The sequence below is a fragment of the Pongo pygmaeus genome, chromosome 15 (genome assembly GCF_028885625.2).
Source record: "Pongo pygmaeus isolate AG05252 chromosome 15, NHGRI_mPonPyg2-v2.0_pri, whole genome shotgun sequence".
NCBI lineage: Eukaryota > Metazoa > Chordata > Mammalia > Primates > Hominidae > Pongo > Pongo pygmaeus.
In genome coordinates, this window is record NC_072388.2 from 70901074 (window position 1) to 70921899 (window position 20826).

A 20826-nucleotide genomic window follows, 5' to 3' on the forward strand; every position below is an offset into this window, starting at 1 on the left:
TAGAGTTCTAGATTGTCAGTTATTTTATTTATCATAACTGTCATTGTCTCTTGGCTTTCATTGTTTCTGTTGGGCAGTTAGCTGTAAGTTTTATTATTCCTCCTTCGAATGTAATCTGTTTTTTCCTTTGGCTGCTTTTAAGATTTATTTCACTTTGGTTTTAGCAGTTTTATTATGAGGTGTGATTTTCTTTTTAATTTATTCTCCTTAGAGCTTATAAGACTTCTTTTTATGTGATTGGTGCTTGGGGATTCTTTTTTTTTTTTTTTTTTTTTCTGTTGGAGGCTTGCTCTGTCAACCAGGCTGGAGTGCAGTGGTACGATCTCGGCTCACTGCAACTGCCACCTCCTGGGATCAAGTGATTCTTCTGCCCCAATCTCCCGAGTAGCTGGGACTACAGGTGTGTGCCACCACACCCAGCTAATTTTTGTATTTTTAGTACAGTTGGGGTTTCACCATGTTGGCCAGGATGGTCTCCATCTCTTGACCTCGTGATTCTCCCACCTCAGCCTCCCAAAGTGCTGGGATTATAGGCATGAGCCACTATGCCCGGCTGTGCTTGGGAATTCTTAACCATTAACTTTTCAAATATTGTTTTTGCCTAGTTTTCTCTTCTCTCTTGGGATTGTGTTCATATGTTAGGACCTTTTTCCTCTAGATTTCATGTGTTTCTTATGTTCTTTTCTGTATTTTTTATTCCTTTGTCATTTTGTGCTTCAACATGGATATTTTCTACTGACTTATCCTCCAGTTCACTAACTCTCTCTTCAATATATTAGATAATCTGTGGTTAAAGCCATCCCATTGAATTTGTAACCTTAGTTATTGATTTTTTAAGTTCTAAAATTTTCATTTAATTTTCTTTTTATAGTTTCTAGTTTTCTGCTAAACTTCTCTATTTTGTCATTTAATTCCTAAACATATTAATCATAATTGTTTCAAAGTCCATATCTGATACTTTAAAGTCTTTATCACTTGCTGGACTGTTTCTACTAACCTTTTCTTTCTTTTCTTTTCTTTTTTTTGTTCTTCTGTTTATTTTTTATTAAGTTCTGGGCATTATACAAATAATATAGAAGATGTCATTTACAGCTCTAGGACAATGTTATGTTACTTCTGAGAGAACTTAACTATTTTTTTCTTTTATGTCTGTCAAAATAGGAATGGATTACCTTAATCAAGTCAGACACAAAGATTACTTGTAGCTGGACTTCAGTTCTTCTTAGGGCTAGATATATTTCTAGATCTCCTTTACTCTCTGTAGGGAGCCCTTCTGGTTCCAACCAAAACCCTGGGTGCCCCTCCTCCTTGGAGGACTCTGACCTCTAATTTTTGTACCTTAAACTCTATGACACTGCCAAAAGCTCTGTTCAGCTTCTTGATCATGCCTTTTGTTTAAGAAATTGACAATGCCCTTGAGAAGAACAAGCAGCTCCAATTGCTGGGCTCATCTTCTTAGTTTTCTTCTTTCAGGTCGTGGCCTCACAAACTCTTACTGTCTTGGTTGCTTTCCAGTGCCTTCAAACATGTTTAACAAAATGTTTTTCAGCATTTCCAGTTGCTCTCAGCAGGAGGGTGTTTCTGAAACATCTAGTTAGCCATTGCCAGAAGTAGAACCCCAGAACACTGGCCTTGAGAGAAGGTGGATCCATCTTTTATAGCCTTGGTTTGCTCTTAAAATGTTTTAGAAAAGACATATCCTGAGTGTCTTAGTGGTCTAGCGTGATGGTGGTAGAGGTGAAGAAAAGTGAAACTTCCAGTGTATTTAAAAAGTAGAATTAACCTATGATTAGTTTTAGATGGAAATGAGAGAGGAGGATTCAGGGCTAATGGCCAGGATCTGGACTGGGCATCTGGATGTCCAGTCACTAGGATAAGTGGTTGGGGAGTGACACTGGAGCCTAAAGTCACCACAGTAACAAAATGACATTCACCACAACCTAGTTATGTAAAACTCTAGACAGAGGGGATAAATCAAGGCAAATACCTCTAAATGTGAAATGGACCTGAAAAGAAGCTTTACCCGGAGGAAACCTTACCTGACTCCAGAGACCTTTTTGGTTTAGAAAACAGGAAGTAGCTTGTATCTGTCAGTATGACACTTTTGAACATTGCTGTATTAGTTTGCTAAGGTGCTGTAACAAAGCCCCACAAACTGTATGGCTTAAGACAACAGGAATATATTCTGTCACAGTTCAGGAGGATAGAACTCTGAAATCAAGGCATGGGCAGGGCTATGCTCCATTTGAAGGCTTAGGGAAGCCCCCTTTCTTGCCTCTTTCTGGCTTTCTATGGCTGCTGGAGATCCTTGGTGTTCCTTGGCTTGCAGCAGCATCACCCTGGTCTTCGCCTTTGTCCTACCTCACCTTCCTCATGTGCCTACCTCTGTGTTTCACATGGCCTTATAAGGACGCTAGTTGTGGGATTTAGGCCTACATCCCCATACCCCCAAATGATTGTGACCTCATCTTAATGAATTACATCTCGAAGACCCTAATTTCCAAATGAACTTACATATGCAAGTCCCAGGGCTTAGGATTACAAAATATCTTTTTGACAGACACAACTCAATCCACAACAATTTCTAGTTTATCACCAGGTGAAGCTTAGTGCTCTTTGCAAAGATCAAATGAACAAGTAGTGTACTTATTGAGCTGTTGCTTCTGACAAAGCACTGTGTGGGGAATAAAAGGTAGCATAGCACACAGTCTCTGTCCTAGACAACTTTACCGTCTAACTGGGGAGACCAAGAGTGATGCAGAACTCAGGAGGAAAATAAGCTTTGGTTGGCCACCTACCATGTACCAGATAGTGCAGTGGGTGCTGTACATATATTGAGCCATTTAATCATCAGAATAGCTTGCTAGGTAAGTGGTGTTCGCCCTATATTACAGATAAGGGAACTGAGGGTCAGAAGGAGTAAATAACTAGTATTAAATGGTGCTATCAGGATTTGAATCTAGATTTGTTGTATTCTAAAGCCTGTGGTTTTGGGGAAGAAACTGAATTATGTTTAAAAAAAAAACCAAAAAAAAAACTTAAAGCTGTTTGAAATTAACCATAAGAGAGTTAGTGTGAGAGCTGGGTGTGGTGGCATGCATCTGTAGTCCTAGCTACTGAGGAGGTAGAGATGGGAGGATCCCTTGAGCCCAGGAGTTCGAGACCAGCCCATGCAATATAGTGAGACCCTGTCTCAAAACAAAGAAACAAACAAAAAAAAGTTGGTGTGGACAAGGAAGGCTTATTGAGGAAGAAGAAATTTGAAGAGAAATCATCTGAACTGTATTTTTAAGAAAGGATAGGAGTTGGCCAGTGGAAAAGAGCCAAAAACTGATTCCAGGTGATGGGAGCTACGTGAACCAAGGCAAGGTGATAGAAAATATCAGATGTATTTAGGAGAAAATATATTTTATAATACTACATATAAGATACGTGCTTTATATAATTATAGCCTCATTCTTCATATGGAGACCTTGAAGCAAGATAGCAAACATTTTTAGCTCTGTGGCTCACATGGTAAGGTATTGGTAAAGCTGAGCCTTCTGCCAATGAATTTTTTTTCCATTCCTCTTCAGAAATAATTGCTTTCCATTTAAAAAGTAATAATTCAATTTAGAAAGAATCAAAACATAAAGTAGAGAAAAAATCTCACATATTCCTATCATGCAAATATGACTAAAGTTAACATTTTGGTCTGTTCCTCCCAGTCTTTGAATTTGTATCAGTAGTATACATAACACATTAACCTAGAGGGTAATCATAGTGTATGTGCTATTTTGTGGTTTTCTACCATAGCCTAAGCAGTAATCTGTGCCATAATATGTCATCATTATCATAGTTTTATTTATTTATTTTTATTATTTTTATTCTTGAGATGGAGTCTTGCTCTGTCACCAGGCTGGAGTGCAGTGGCATGATCTCGGCTCACTGCAACCGCCGCCTCCTAGGTTCAAGTGATTCTCCTGCCTCAGCCTCCCGAGTAGCTGGGACTACAGGCATGCGCCACCATGCCCAGCTAATTTTTGTATTTTTAGTAGAGATGGGGTCTCACCATGGTGGCCAGGATGGTCTCGATCTCTTGACCTCGTGATCCACCCACCTTGGCCTCCCAAAGTGCGGGAATTACAGCTGTGAGCCCCCGCACCTGGCTATCATAGTTTTAAAGGTTGAATAATATTCTAAGTAGATAATGTACCATGATTTACTTATTTAGGGTTTGTTATTAATAGCAAATTTAAGAATTCCTAGGTCAAAATGCATGACCTGTGTTACAACTCCTATTATATATATGGTTTTCTGGAAGGTCAGTATTGATTTCGGCATATATAGACTGGGCTTCTCTGGGTTGTTGTAAAAGTTCTATGTCATTGAACTACAGAAAGAGGGTGAGGGGATTTCTAACAATCAGGGCCAGTGTTTTCTTCACCTCTAAACCACATCCCCATCCTAGTGTCTGCTTGGCTTTGCAACACCACCGTTATCCTGAGAGCTTTGTTGATGCCTGGGGATATTCAGAAATTTTCAACTTGGAACCCTTCCAAGACATTTGCTATTTTATTCTCTATTTGTTTTTCTTAAGCAACTAACTAAATAAGAATAACATTTCAACCTCTTTCTACTCCCCACAGCATTTTTTCCTGCCTTCACCACCTCTGCCTACAGTTTAACCATGGGGTTGCTTCTTATATTTTAAAGCTAAATACAAAAGCACAGTTCTGAGAAGCAGCCAAGTTCTGCAGCCAAGTTTGAAGAATAAAACTTTAAAACAGCTCTTCTGTCACACACTTGAGAGGGGAGGCAGGCTTTGCTATAAATAAGTCACATTCCATTTCTATCTCATCCTTTGCAGTCCTCTTGGGTAATGCTTTTTGTATATGACTACAGTGTTCTCGAACTGCCCACTCACCCCTTTCAACCTTCCATTTTGTGCCTCACTTTATTTAAATGTTCAGTAGTTTTGGAGTTTAGGGACCCTGCATGAAAGGAGTAGACCTTTCCTTTCATTTTTCAGGCTTAGATGTAATGAGGTTCAGTGGCTAACTTATTAGAAACTATACTTTCTCTTTGTCTGTAACGTTTTCAGCAGCTGCCTAGATTGGTTTCCTATTGCTGCCATAACAAATTGCCACAAATGTAATGGCTTGAAACAAGGCCAGGCACAGTGGTGCATGCCTGTAATTCCAGCACTTTGGGAGGCTGAGATGGGCAGATTGCTTGAGCTCAGGAGTTCAAGACCAGCCTGGCCAACATGATGAGACCCCATCTCTATTAAAAAAAAAAAAAAAAAAAAAATTTTCTGGGTGTGGTGGCGTGCACCTGTAATCTCAACTACTCAGGAGGCTGAAGTGGGAGGATCACCTGAGCCTGGGGGGGTCAAGGCTGCAGTGAGCCATGATCGTGCCACTGCATTCCAGCCTGGGTGACAGAGTGAGACCCTGTCTCAAAAAACAAAAAACCAAGAAACCCCACAAATGCATTTTCTTATAATTCTAGAAATCAGGAGTGAAAAATGATTTGGCAGAGCTGCATGCCCTCAGGGGGCTCTAGGAGAATTCATTTCCTCCTCTTTTCCAGCTTCTAGAGGCTGCCTACATTCCCTAAGTCATAGCCCCACATCAGTCCCACCTCCACTCTTGGCATCATATCTCCTTCTCCGACTCTGACCCTCCTTTCTCTCTCTTATAGGACCTCCGGTGATTACATGGAGCCCACACACATAATCCAGGGGTACCTCCCCGTCTCAGAGTCCTTAACTTAGTCCCACCTGCAGAGTCTCTTTTGCCAAGTCAGATAACATATTTATAGGTTTGGGGGATTAGGGTGTGGACATCTTTGGAGGGCCGTTATTCTACTTATCACACTGTCTTAGAAAAGGAAAGGAAAATAATTTTGGAATTTTTGTGTTTTTCATAGCTAGGGAGGGGGTATGCTGAAGTTTTGTTTTTCCTTCCTGTATTTGTGATAGTTGATATGTGGCAATCTAAACTAAGTCTGGGATGTCTGTTTGTATTGGCTGAAGTTCATTGGAGGGCAGAAAAGAGGAGAGTTTCAGAGACTGGCAGTGAGGATGGGAGGGTGGCTTAAAGACCTTCACACCTTGCTCACTGGGTGCTCCTGTTAGGCCCCACAAACAAGCCCATGCCATCAAGGAGAAGTGACCAAGCAGATACATTCAAAATGAATAAAAGGAAGACCTCATTTACTGTAGGCCCATCCAGTGTGGCTTCCTTATAGGACTATTTGTCTCTAATTATTTTATATATTTTTTATTTTTTCAGACAGAGTCTCACTCTGTTCCTCAGGCTGGAGTGTAATGGTGTGATCTCGGCTCACTTAGCCTTGACCTCTGGGGCTTGATCCTCCCATCTCAGCCTCCCCATATCTGGGACTACAGGCACTTACCACCACACCTGGCTAATTTTTAAACTTTTTTGTAGAGACAGGGTCTCACTGTGCTGCCCAGGCTGGGCTTGAACTCCTGGGCTCAAGTATATCCTCCCTCCTCAGCCTCCCAACGTGCTGAGATTACAGGTGTGAGCCACCACGCTTGAACTATATTTTTAAAAATATTAATTATGATACTAAACAATACAGTGAATAAATAACCTTCTCATGGCTGTCCAGCTGGCACAGTAGAAGACTTTATGTGCTTTTTTCAAACAATGAGAGAAAGTGCTGGCATATCACACTTCCCTTAGCTTGAGAGACATGTGCCAATCTGCTTGTTGGCTCTGCCAAGGCCTCTCTTTCTGTCATTTTCCATGTTCTGGTCAGGAGTTGTGACATATAGTGGCTGACAAAAGGCACACAAGTGATAGTGTTTGTGGCCAGTCTGCCAGGGAAGAGTCTGACCCTGGGCGCTAACGTGACTCAAGGTAGATGAGCCCGTTCGAGGAGCTAGTCAAGGAAACAGATGATAAAGTCTAACTATCAGTGAGCGAGCAGGGAGTGAGCATTTTCTTTCTGAAGGGAGTTATTACTGTCATTAACTTCATTGCGTTGCTGGGAAGGAGGGGTCAGTAGTTGAAACAAAAGTCTCCTGTGGCTGATGACATGTTACAACTTTAGGACAGTTGTCAGCAAACAACTTGCCATTGGGCCTAATCTGTCCCCATGGCTTTGATCCCTTAAGCCTCAGGATGGTTTCTACATTTTGCAATGGTTGAAAAACTTTAAAAGAGAAGCTATATTTTGTGACATGTGAACATTATGTGAAATTCAAATTTCAGTGTCTGTATATCAAGTTTTATTGAAACACAGCCACATAATTTGTTTATGAATTATCTATGGCTTTTTTTTTGAGCTACCACGGAGGAGTTGAGTGGTTGTGACAGAGACTGTCCGTATGACCGGTGAAGCCTAAAATATTTACTAACTGGCTTTTTACAGAGAAGTTTGCAGCTTCTGTTTTAGGAGATTTGAAAGAGACTGAAAAAGCATCGGCAAATGTCCTTGTTGGGACAATATTTCCATAGGAACCAAGACCCAGTGATTCCATGTGGTGCTGATTTATTTCCAGGAACCCATGGAGGGTCTAACTGGGGAGGGGGTATACAAGATAAATTAGAAACCAGTGCACATTCCTGTACTACAAAATATATACAAGACCTGCCATTCACCCCTCAAATAATGTTTCCTTTCCTGAGGGGTCACATAATTTATGCCAGTACATTATTGATGAGATTTTTGTTTGTTTTTTTTTAAATAAAAAAACAGGCATATTGAGCTGCTGGAAGTGTTGAGCTGGGTGTTCTGAAATATCCCACTAGGATATTCCACTTGCTGGCTGGCTACCTCCATCTCAGATGCAATGTCCAAATGGCTGTCAATTTCTGCAGGACCCACTTTGTGCCAGGCATTGGGCCAGTGCTTTGGGCACGTGAATTGCTCACACTGAGAGCACTGCTGTAAAATCATTGTTATTCCCATGCTGCATGTGAAGAAAGGAGCTTAACACTGGGTAAACCCGTGCCTGGGCCTCCCCTGTAAGTGGGAATCCCGAGTTGCAGGTCAGGCTGTCTCTTCTTCACAGACCATGCTCTTTCACAAGACCTGGAAGGAACAAGACAACCACCTGGGGAGCTGCTTACTTCTGATCTTTTCTCTGGGATGCCAGGGCTATCACAAGCTCATAGGCAAGATACTCTAATCACTGAGTTATGGTGTTCAGTGATAATATCGACTTCCATTTTTATAATTTCTTCTAGCACTCTGCATCCTGCATGTTATATTTGTAAAAGGCCTGTGAAAAACATAAGGCAGACAGATCTATCTCTGCTTTGTAAATGAGGAAACTGAAGCTCAGGAGTAAAGAGGCCTTTCTAGGCTCAACCAGCTCTTAGTGGGAGAGCCAGACCTCCTGACCTGAGGTCTGGTGCCTGCACACTACTTCCCATGGGCCAGGCCTTCGGGAATAGAGCTGCATCACTCACACTTACCTTAGCAGAGGCTGTGATAGACTCTAAGCCGTATGGTTATTAAGTTTATCCTCAGTGAACCTCAGGTCATCAATTGACTTCTAGAGACCAATTTCACGTTGTAGATGGTTTTTTTTGTTGGCGTTACTTTACAACTATGACTCTGCTGAATGCATTGTACCTTTCTCTTCCCTATTACCACATCCATTGCTTGAGTTTCAGTCCTGTCTTAGTGCATTTTGTGTTGCTATAAAGGAGTACCAGACACTGGGTATAAAGAAAAGGATTATTTAGCTCACAGTTCTGCAGGTGTACAAGAAGCATGGCACCGGCATCAACATGTCAGAGAAGGTCAAAGGAGAAGTGAGTACGTGTGAAGAGACACCATACCCAAAGGGCATCCTGGCTTTACATAATAATAAACCAACCTAATCCCATCTCGCCAGAGTGAGAACAGCAGCCCAGCACTAAGTCATTCATGAGGGATCTATGCCCATAACTCAGACACCTCCCACTAGGCCTCACCTTCTGACACCACCACAGTGGGGAGCAAATTTCAATATGAGATTTGATGGGGACAAAAAAATCCCATTATCCAAACCATAGCAAGCCCCAAACCAAACCAAAAGCAGATCCCCATTCATGGTTCCCCTTTCCACGTGGTTCCAAATGAGGAAGTGCAAAATTCATGTGTTCTGCTCAGAAAAAGGCTGAAAAGTTATTGGGAAACACATCTTCAAAGGGTTGTCTCCTTTGGGACATGGGAATATGTTATTAACTAGGACAGCTGCTCACAGCTGCACAGGGATGTATTGAAACAGCTCATTTTAAGCAAATTTTAAGTAGTGGAGAGGATCATTCCTGGGCACATTTCATAAGCATTGTGTCTTGGTTTTACCCCAATCTCTGCATATTCCTTCTTAGTCTTCATTCCTGGGGCAGCTTCTTCTGCCCACCCCATGAAACTCTGGCCCATTCTTTTCTGTATGCTGTCCAGGGGCCATCTCCTCCTCTCTGCATGCTGAGTTGAGGATCCCCAAATTGCTATCCTCTCTCCAAACTCCAAATGCCTATATCCAGCTACCAAAAAGGCATCTCTGTTTGAATCTTCCTCACTTACCACAAACATAACAGGTAGAACATAGCTTATTTCTTGCCCTGCCAAAACTGTGCTCCTTCTGAGTTTCAGTGCTTGGTGTAGCATCCTCCACACAGTTGGCATCTGAGGCAAAACCTGAACCTGATTCTCTTTGACAGGCATTATCACTCACCACTCTATGCAATATGAAAATGACATGCCATGTGAATCCAATGCCATGTAAAAAAAGATAACGTTTTCTGTTTGTCTCCCTAGGATATTGTAAATGCTTGGCACCAAGTAGGTGATAAATAAATGTGAAGGACAAACCTGTTGATTAAGCATTCCTGAGACATATCCTTTATCTTTCTCAGATGAGATTCTCTGCCACATAGCTTATCCCTATATTGGTGGATTGTGTAACTCTGAGGTTCAAACATTGGTTATTGCCTCTAAACCTTGTACAGTTATTTATCTCAGAACTATTGAGTTTGGCAGCTGTCCACATCATGTAACAATTCTGCTATTATATTCCCTTCCTTGTTTTCTTCCTTCCCTCTCTCCTCATCTTCCACATTCCTATCTGTGAGAGACAATGAGAAAAAAACAGACAAGAAGACAAACCCATATTTCTCTCACCAATGAAAAATACCTTTCCTTTCTGTTTTTACCATTAAATGTGGTATTTGTCCTCTGTGTCTCAATTAAAACAGGTTATTTCCTTCTTAGTTTCTTCCTTTTATTTTTTTTTCTTGTTTCAGAAATGGTTCATGTTAACTGTAAAAGAAAAATTCAGAAATTATAGATAAGCCCAAAGAAATAAATAAAACATGTAACAACTCCCTGCTCAGAGAGTTGTGGTTAACTTTTGAAGTACCTACTTCCATACTTTTTTTCTATGTACATATTTTAACAGAAATAGAGACTTACTGTACTTGCTGTTGGGAAGCTTCTTTTCACATAATAGATTGAGAATATTTTCTTATGACAGTCAGCATTCCTCTAGACCAGCAATTGGATCACTTTATTTAAAGGGCCACATAGTAACTGTTTTCGGCTTTGTGGGACTTACTGTCTCTTTCAGCTAATCAACTCTGCTGTTATAAGTGCAGAAGCATTCACAGGAAGTGTGTAAATGAATGGACATGTCTGTGTTCTAATAAAACTTTATGAAAACAGGCAGTGAGCCAGATTTGGCCCACGGATGGGTCTGTAGTTTGCCTATGCTTGTCTAGAATATCCTTTTTTTTTTTTTTTTTTTTTGAGACAGAGTCTCGCTCTGTCACCCAGGCTGGAGTGCAGTGGCGTGATCTAGGCTCACTGCAACCTCCACCTCCTGGGTTCAAGTGATTCTCCTGCCTTAGCCTCCTGAATAGCTGGGACTATCGGCCTGCACCGCCATGCTTGGCTAATTTTTTTGTAGTTTTGGTATAGACAGAGTTTCGCCATGTTGGCCAGGCTGGTCTTGTACCCCTGACCTCAAATGATCCTCCCACCTCGGCCTCCAAAGTGTTGGGATTATAGGCGTGAGCCACCACACTCCACTAGAATATCATTTTTAATGCCTAAATAGTGTTCTATCTTATTGTTATATCATTATTTACTTAACCAGTCAGAGTAATAGCTAACATTGTTTGAGGCCTTACTCTGTGCTTGCAACATTGCTGCATTTGTTCTATTTGCATCCTGACTTATACCTGCCCACAGCCCTGTGTAGTGTAGGTGTTATTCTTTCTATTTAACAGATGAAGGAACTCGGATAAAGAACAGGTAGGCAATTTGCCTAAGGTTAGATGGTTAGTAAATAGAAAACTCAAAATTTAAATTTGTTTGATTTTTAGAAGCCGTGCTCTTAACTACTCATTATGTTTTTATGCAAATTAGTAATTATTTGCTTGGATAAATTCCTAGAATTAGAATAACACATGCATTTTAAGGTTTTGATATTTGTTGTCAGGTTGATATATTTGGCCAACTTATATTTCTCGAGTGGTATATAGCAGGGTTGTGTTTTTACACCCTTGTCTATAACAAGGACTCTTTTGACGCTTTGCTACTTTAATAGGTAAAACAAGCTTCATCTTTTTTTTTAATCTTATGCATATTCTCCTCTATATTTCTTCTAAGGTGAGTGTCTGATGCATGTTCTTTCTCCGTTGTTCAATAAGAGCATTTGTCTTCTCTATTAATTTGTTGGAGCCTTTTATGTAAGGGACTTCTGTGGTTTTTAAGTTGATGCTACATGACGTGTTATGAACATGGCCTTTTACTTTAAGGAGATGTTGTCTTTACAATTGAAGATAATTAAACGGAAAAGTGTTTAGTTTTAATGCAGTATTAGTTAGACTCCTGGAATTGAAAAAATTCCCAGAAACTGTAAGGTAAGGGAGGACTTATTCCTGTTGGGGAACTTGTCCCTTTAGTTTCCATCTCTTAAGTACTAGAATTTGTGTTCTTTAATTGGAACTATTGCTTTGCTGTGGCCATGGCAACACATCTTAGCTGCCATGAACAGCACACACTTTGACAAAATATTTTTTTAGAGAGTGGCTTTTAGATGGAATTCATTATCCAATATATTCATAGAGTCTAGATGAATTAATGGATGGTAGACCCATACTTTTATAATAATAACAGTAATAATAATGAAATGAATAGTTACTATCTATTGATCCCTTACTGTATTCTAGCCACAATGCTTTATTTTATATTATTTCATCTGATCTTCATGATAATCTTATGTCGTAGATATTGTTGTTATCCTTACTTTATACATAAAGAAATTAACACAGAAGAGTTAAGTGGCTTGCTCTGGCTTATACAGATGGTAAGTAGTGGAGTTTGACCTTGACCTTAACCTTGATTTTCTACTTCCTGAGTCTTACAGGTTTATTATAGCCTTTAGGGTATATACTGAATTCAACAGTGGTAGCATGGATGGCAAATCTTGATGTCATCTAGAGTCTAAGATGACACTAGCATCAATGGGCCACAGTGAGTTTGACCCAGACTTTCATAACTTGTATTATTATGAAGATCAGAGTTCTGAAGCTTACTGGATTGGAAGAGCACGAGGGAGTAGCTGCCCCAGTATATTCTAATCTCTCTTGAGGACCACCAAATTGTCAGAGTGTCTCTGATAGGGAAAAGGAAGAGTTGGAAGGCATCTCAGCCTCTAGGACAGAAGAACCATTTTTATTGGCCACCAAAGTTACCTCTAGTTGCCTACAAATTTATATCCAAACTCCTTATCCTGCCAATTCAGGGTTCTACAAACTGATGCCAAACTATAGTTTGTTCTTCTATCACATGACTGCATTATACATACCCAATTATCTGGGCAAACAGACCTGATCCAAACACAGTTTGTACTTTCCTTTCCTTTCCTTTGTTTAGCCTGTTCATCTACTTGGGGTGTCTGATTTCTCCAGCCCCTGTCTCCCGCTGTTAGAATTCTGGGCCTCCCTTAATACCAGGGTTAAGTAGTACCTAATGAAGAATTTTTTATTTTTACAGACAAAAGCAGTTTCTCTCCTCCTATTTGATTCTTATGGTTATTTATATTACTCTCAAGTCAATCATAACCTTCTTATTTGTAGGACAGTTTCTCCCTGTAGGACTTGCAGGATTCCTCGAATACTGTATTTTTCTAAAGGTAAATGACGACATACTTTAATCTTGTTGTTAGGGATTCTGACTCTGAGAGACATGAAACCACTGTTTAGAGTCTTGTTATGGATTGAATTGTGTCCCCCTCCACCCAGTCCATATGTTGACATCCTATCTGCCCGTGTCTCAGAATGTGACCTTACTTTGAAATATGATTGTTGCAGATGTAATTAGTAAAGATGAGGTCATGCAAAAGTAGGGTGGACTCCTAATCCAGTTTGGCCGTCACACTGGAAATTTGGGCGTGCACACACGGAGAACATTGTGGAAAGATTGGAGTGATATTGTCAGAAGCCAAGGAACTACCAGAAGCTAGAAGAGAGGCCTGAACAGACACTTCCCCAGAGCCTTCAGAGGGAGCATGGCCCTGCCAACAACTAGGTCCCAGACTTCCAGCCTCCAGAACTGTGGGACAATACATTTCTTTTGTTTAAGCCACTCAGTTTGTGGTACTCTGTTGCTGTGGCCCCAGGGAAGTACCACAAGCCTGAGGTTTTCACCATCCTTACAACCAGCAAGACGGGATGTTTTAGATGACCCTGTCCTATGTGGAACTGGGGCTGAGGTGGGGTGGCCTGATAACAGAGTCACCTCTCTTATCTGTACTCCTGAGTTCTCATGGCCTTCTGGGCATCTTCAGCACCAGCAACTCAGCATGTCAAAACTGAACATCTTTCCTCTCCAAACCCCTTTTCCGTCATAAGCCCATCTAAATTATGGTTACCGTGTCCCTCTCAGTCCCTCTGGAATTCTTCCCTTTTCTCATCCCCAATTTAAAGAAAAATCTGAAATTCTGTGTTCTTCTGGAAAATAAGGAAGATCTGGCAACACCAGGCCTTTGTTACTGCATGGCCATAATTGGCCAGATGGATGGGCTGCCCCTGAACATAGAGAATGTGTCCTGGGTCCTGTTTGACATCACATGCCAGACCCTGTGGGCATTGGAGCCTGGCCCCTGGCAGGGTGGAAGTGATTGCCTCTGCCTCACAGGGACATAAGTGGAAAGCTTCAGATCATTCTCTGAGTCAAGCTGCCCGGTTTATGTCCTGCTGTGTCGCTTACTGGCTGGGGGCAGCCACGGGAAGTTTCCTTAATCTCCCTGTGCTTCCGTTTCCCAGTCAGTAAATGGTGATAATAATGGCGCTCGCCTCATAGGGGTATTGAGAGAATTAAATGATTTAATGCACATCAAGAGATTGGAACCTGACACATCGCAGGTGCACCTGAAATGTTCACTTGTATTCTTATGTAGTCAAGAAATCTTGTCACCCTTTATCTAAACTGCTTTATTATTTTTCATGAAGCACAGCCTATTTACTTCTTGGTTTTCCTTTGCTACTCTGCATCCCCCACCAGCTTCACACACATTAAGAAAATGTGGCCATAGTTTATACACATAGATTCAGGGCTGGCCTACCGGAGAGTTTGGACAAAGCTCCCGGGATCTCACTTGGTGGAGCTCCTGGGCCTCTCCTGGCTGCCGAGTCCCCTGTTCTTTCTGCCTTCTGTGTTGTTTCGGTTCCAGTGACCAAGGGCACAGCTTGGTGACTGGCCTCCCGAGGCCTTCCGAGTCACCAGGGGATCCCTCTAATTAGGTACACCATTGAGCGTGCAGGTATATATCCCACAGGCAAGAAGGGCTGCTAGAATAGTTGCTTAACATGAAATCCAGGCAGCAAGTCGGGTGTTCATTAGAAGTGTGGTTTTTTTTTTGTGATTTGGAATACTGACAAAGCCCAGACAAACCTCTCCATACCAATTGTTTCCCCCAGCTGTATTCCCCTTATTGGGCCACTCCTAAGCAGTGCTGTTGACTTATTTAGCTAATATTTGTTGACTGAATTTTTATTAATCAATAGAGATTTATTAAGCAAATGGAGCATTATTCAGACATATGGCATCAGATCCATTTCTTCCTGGGCATCAGATCCATTACTAAATGTAAGTGATAAATAAAGTGGTAGGTAAGACACAGTCCTGCCTCTAAGAGATGTGCAGTCTAGTCATTGAGAGAGACCTATGACCAACAGTGGGTGGAGCTAGGGGATTACCAGTGTTGTTTATGGGATCCCAGAGAGGAAGGATCCTGACTCAGCCTGAGGTTGGGACTGGGGGCAACTGGGGGATATCAGACTTGTCATTATTGATCTAATGTCCCAGTAAAATTGGGCATTTTCAGGACAGGGACTGTGACTGTCTTTTTATTGCTCTGTGTCTTGTCCTAGCCCAGTGGTTGACATATAACAGACAGTCAATAAACATTTGATGAGTAAGGGAATTAAGTGACATCTAAGCTGAGAACTGAAGGATGAGGAGTCTGCCAGGAGGAAAGTGTGGGAGGTAGGGGAGGAAGGGGGTGGCAGGAGGAAGTAAAATGATGACGAAGGATGGTACAGGGAGGGAGGAGCATGTGCTCCTTGAGGGTGACAAGGACTGCAGTTCTGGGAACTGTTAGCTCATATGGTGGGTGGCATGGAGCCATTTCAAGGTGGGGGCCTGGGCAGAGCTGAATGGTGAGAATAACATAGAGTTCTTAGTTTTTACATGATGAGGTTTGATATGCATGGTCCAAGGTGCAGGAAATGGATTGGAGAGGACAGGGTAGAAGAGGAGAGGCCATTCGATGGCTACTGTAGCAATCTTGATGAGAGATGGTGGTGGCAGGACAAATTACTGACACCTGAGATGGAGAGGTGACTAGATTCAGAAGCAACTAGGGATGTAGAATTGTCAGAACCTGGCAATTAGGTGTCTGTGGGGAAGGAAGGAGAGATGTCTGAATGATGCTCAGGCCTCCGGGGGATGTGGGCACCACTTACTTGTGATAAATCAGATGAGAAGTGGAGCTGTGAGAAGGTTAAATTCACACTTGGACATGGTGAGTTTGAGATGCCTGTGGGAAGTCCAGAGCGCAGTTGTATACAGCAGGCTTCACCTCCGGAGAGTGATCAGGTTTGAGATATAGGTTTGAACACTCATTGGCATAGAGGGTCAGGGCTTCATAGCCTAGAACGACATAGATAAAATTAAGAAGGCTTATGAACTTCAGAAATTATATTAAAATCGTAATGCATGTGCATTGTTCTGAAGAGCTAGCTTTGTATCAACTTTTCAAAATGACTGTGTCCCCAAATAGGTTAACCCTTGGTGTGCATATGGTTAATGAAGCCAGAAGGAGAGATGAGATTTTTCAGGCAGCCAGAAGGGAAGAGAGCCAGGGTTTGTGCTGCAGAAAATATCAACAGTTCGGGGGTGGGAGGCACTTTGCTGAGTCAGAGGCCTGGGGGTCAGAGTTCCCGGAATAAGATAAAGACTTACAGATAGCAATAGTTTTACTGTTCAGAAAGCACTTTTACATACAATGCCATTTTATCTCTCAGGAACTCAAGTAGATCTTTATAATTTGGCTCTGTATCAGGGTTCAGTACAAGACATGAAAATTTGGCTATAAATTTTAAAGGAGGGATTTCCTAGAGGGAATTCGGTGCTTACTATGGACCCAGAAAATCTGAGACAGGTCTCAGTTAATTTAGAAAGTCTATTTTGCCAAGGTTGAGGATGTGCACCCATGACACAGCCTCAGGAGGGCCTGACGACGTGCTCAAGCTGGTTGGAATGCAGCTTGGTTTTATACAGTTTAGGGAGACATGAGACATCAATCAATATATGTAAGAAGTACTTTGGTTCGGTGTGCAAAGGTGGGATGACTGAAAGCAAAGGCAGGAAGACTCAAAGCGGGGAGCGGGCTTCCAGGTCATAGACAGGTGAGAGACAAACAATTGCATTATTTTGAGTTTCTGATTAGCCTTTCCAAAAGAGGCAATCAGATATGCATCTATCTCAGTGAGCGGAGGGAGGGATGACTTTGACTAGAATGGGAGGCAGGCTTGCCCTAAGCAGTTCCCAGCTTGCCTTTTCCCTTTCACTTAGTGACTTTGGGGGCCCAAGATATTTTCCTTTCACATTACAAAATCCATGGAAGGGCAGCCCCAGGGAAAGATTCCCAGAACAATATAGAACCAAGGTCAGAGTGCATCCCTGTAGCTGCCACCCTGGCATTGAAAAGCTGGGATTGGAAAGCCACCATGGCTGCAGCTGTTTCTCAGCCTTCATGGAGCGGAAGAAAGGATGCTGGACACTACTGTATTAAGAAATCTGTTTTCGTGACCTGCCTTGATAGCAGTGAACAGTCAAATAGAAGCCAAAGCATGGCCCTCATCTCACTTCCACCTTCTAGAACTCCTTGCTTGAGTACATTTAATTAGTGGAATCCAGTTCAGTCCTGAATCTCTAGATGCAGAGAAGTCTGGAAGATATCTTTATACCACCTGTCTTCCTAAAAGGAGCGTGAAATGGAGCTAGAGAAGGGGTCTTATTTTGTAAGGGTCAAGTTAAGAACTATTTCAGTCTTAGTGAGCCATGTGGTCTCTCTGCAGCTTTGCCATTGAAGTGTGGAAGCAGCCAGAGACCATATAGAAGTGAGTGAGCATATTGTGTTCCAATAAAACTTTATTTATAAAATCAGGCCTGGCACAGTGTTTCACGTCTGTAATCCCAGCACTTCGGGAGGCTGAGGCAGGAGTGAGCTTGATTGTGCCACAGTTCTCCAGCCTGAGCAACAGAGTGTGAGACCCTATCTCTAAAAAATAATAATGATAAAGTTAGTTAATTAAACTAAAATGAGTGATGGGGCCTAAAGGCCACAGTTTATTGACCTCTGAGGTAATCAAATCAATTCACAATAATTACCATAGGTTCTTTTTTACAGATGAGGGAATTAAAACCAGAGAGAGTCAGTCAAAGTGAAAACAAGTCCTGGTTATTTAGGTTTCAAAGTTCATGTTCTTCAGGAAACCATGATGCTCAGCCTCTCCTCTTACAAGGCTTGTGATCTAAAAGAGGAGATAAAATATGTGCTTTGTTGGTGCAGACCATGGTAAATGCTCCAAGAATGGCACAGAATGCTTTTGCATACAAGGCATTTTTGACAGAAATCAGAAGTATCATGGTGAAAGTAGTTTTAGCTAGATGTTGAAGAAAGGTATAACTCTAACAGGTGGAGATGGGGAGGGGAGGAGTCAAAAGAGCTGATAGGGTTTGGCTCTGTGTCCCTACTGAAATCTCATGTCAAATCATAACCCCAGTGTTGGAGGTGGGGCCTGGTGGGAGGTGGTTGGATCATGGGAGTGGATCCTTCATGAATGGTTTAGCACCATCCCCTTGGTGCCATCCCCGCGATAGAGTTCTCATGAGATCTGGTTGTTTAAAAGTGTGTAGCACCTCCCCTCTCTCTTTCTCGTGCTCTGGACATGTGAATTGCCTAGCTCCCCCTTAGCCTTCCACCATGATTGTAAGCTTCCTGAAGCCTCCCCAGAAGCTGAGCAGATGCTAGCATCATGCTTCCTGTACAGCCTGCAGTACATGAGCCAATTAAACCTCTTTTTTTAATAAATTACCCAGTATCAGGTATTTCTTTATAGCAGTATGAGAACTAATAGAGAATTTTTGATGGAGTCAAAAACTGCAAGGGAAGTTTAGGAAAACAGCGAGAAATGGAAACTCATCTGAACATTGTGACCTTCTATGGTGTTAGTGGAGATAAGACTGGATCAGAGAGAATCTTAGATAGTAGGATTAGGAATCTGAACTCGAAAAAGGGGAAGCACTGATAGTCTTTGAGCAGGGTTGTGATACACACATTACTTCAGGAAGAATTATCTGGTTTTGTTCTGCAGAATTTTGTATAAGTCAGAAGATACAGCCAGCAAGAATTCGCTCAGGCGGTTATTGTAATATTTTTGCATGAGGATGCAAAGGAAGAAGTGGACATGAGTCTTGGGCCCATTACATGGGACAAGGCAACTTGTAAATGTAGGTGGAATAGAAGGATGGCTTTGATGGGAAGAGACGAAATGAATAACAATACTTGGGAAATGAGGAATGGGAGCTTGTTTTGTGGGTAAAGTAAAGGGGCCCATCTTGGGTATGAGGTGCTGAGGGGCAGAAACGGAAATATGGAGTAGACGATTGGAAATGTTGGCTTCATCTTCAAGATGGGGTTGGTTGGGAGTCATCCCATACAGGTGCGTAGAGAGCCATGTAAGAGCTCAGCTCTCTGAGGGAGTGTGTACAGTGGAGGATGCCGGAAGGAGAACCCAGGAGAAAAAGGTATTCCAGAACTGGGAGAGGGACAAGAGATAGGAAAATGTAGTAGGCAGGGTAGTGAGAGGGGCAGGATGGATGTTGTACCAGAGGAGTCAAGTTAGGGAGCTATTTCCAGAAAAAGAAACAGCCAGGAATGTTGCATGCCACAGAAAGGTCAAGAAATACTTGAAAAACCACTGGATTTGGTGACCACATCTCAAGGTCATGGGCGACCCTGAGAGAGCTGTTTAGTGTGTGTTCTTCTCTTGAGGAGTTTCATATTGAAAGAAAAGAGGAGAGAAAATGGGAGATTGAAATTTGTGCTTGTTTTAAAGTTGATTAATTCTTCAGTGCCAGAAGACCACAAAGAACTTGGTCTCACAATATATCCTGATTTCTCCCCAAGACTTTTCTTAAGAAAAAGCAAGTTGAAAGAGGAACACCCTTTATTTTCATCCTCTCTTGATTTCAGGATTCGGTTTTTGGTCAGTTGTTTGTGTCTGACTCCACTTTTGGCCCTCTCAGGGGGCCGCTCCTGGCAACCTGGGAGGTCACACACAAGTGTGTGCAGTTGTTAAGCAACTGCTTGCAGTCGCTGTGGCCCTGCTAAATTGGGAACATGTATTCGTCCCAGTCTGAGTCTTCATTCAGTGGGAAACAATGAGTCCCTGACTTTGAAATCTCAGGTTACGCATTTGTGGAATATGAAATCAGTGTGTTGATGATTTTTCCTACCTCATAGAATTCTTTAAAAATAACATTGGAGAATTGCTATGCAATTCTGTGAAAATTTAGTTCTCTCTAGGGCCTTTTCTAGAAAAAACGTTATGCCCAAATCCCAAAAGGAACTGAGTATTTTATATCAGTGCTTTCTAAGATAAATAAAAACAGAGCACGCGCGCACACACACACACACACACAACACAGCAACAACAGCAAAAGTCAACAAAACAACTCACCAAACTAACTCGAGTTTCAGATGGAAATGATTTTATCAGTCCAAATTAAAGACATGTTCTCTTATTTTCTTTTACACCTTGGTTTGTGGCTTCCATAACACAATCATCTGAGTCTCAAGTGGTTTGTGAAATGGATGCTAGAAGAGATAACTTGAATGAATACTTTTCCCCTGGTGGAATTCTCTTCCTCACCCATATTTAAACAGTTATTTTGCACCTAAAGGGCCCTAAGTTATGTTTCTCTGGAGATATTTAGAGATAAGAAGAGTTGTAAGTACTGTTTCACACATTTGTACAGAAATTTAGTCTTTGAAGTGTTTAGACATCCATTAATCTTTTTTTTTTTTTTTTTTTTTTTTTTTTTTTTTTTGAGACAGGGTCTCGCTCTGCTGCCCAGAATGGAATTCAGTAGTGCAATCTCAGCTCACTGCAACCTTTATCTCCTGGGCTCATGTGATCCTCCCTCCTCAGCCTCCCAAGTAGCTGGCACTACAGGCCTGCACCACCACGCCTGGCTAATTTTTGTATTTTTTGTAGAGACAGGGTTTTGCCACATCAC

At 41.8% G+C, this 20826-nt stretch overlaps 1 protein-coding gene across 16 annotated transcripts in view; it reads left to right on the forward strand.

The window, feature by feature from the left end:
* The window catches only part of RGS6 (regulator of G protein signaling 6), a 636900-nt gene that overhangs the window by 43334 nt on the left and 572740 nt on the right, over positions 1 to 20826 (forward strand). The window lies entirely within an intron of this gene.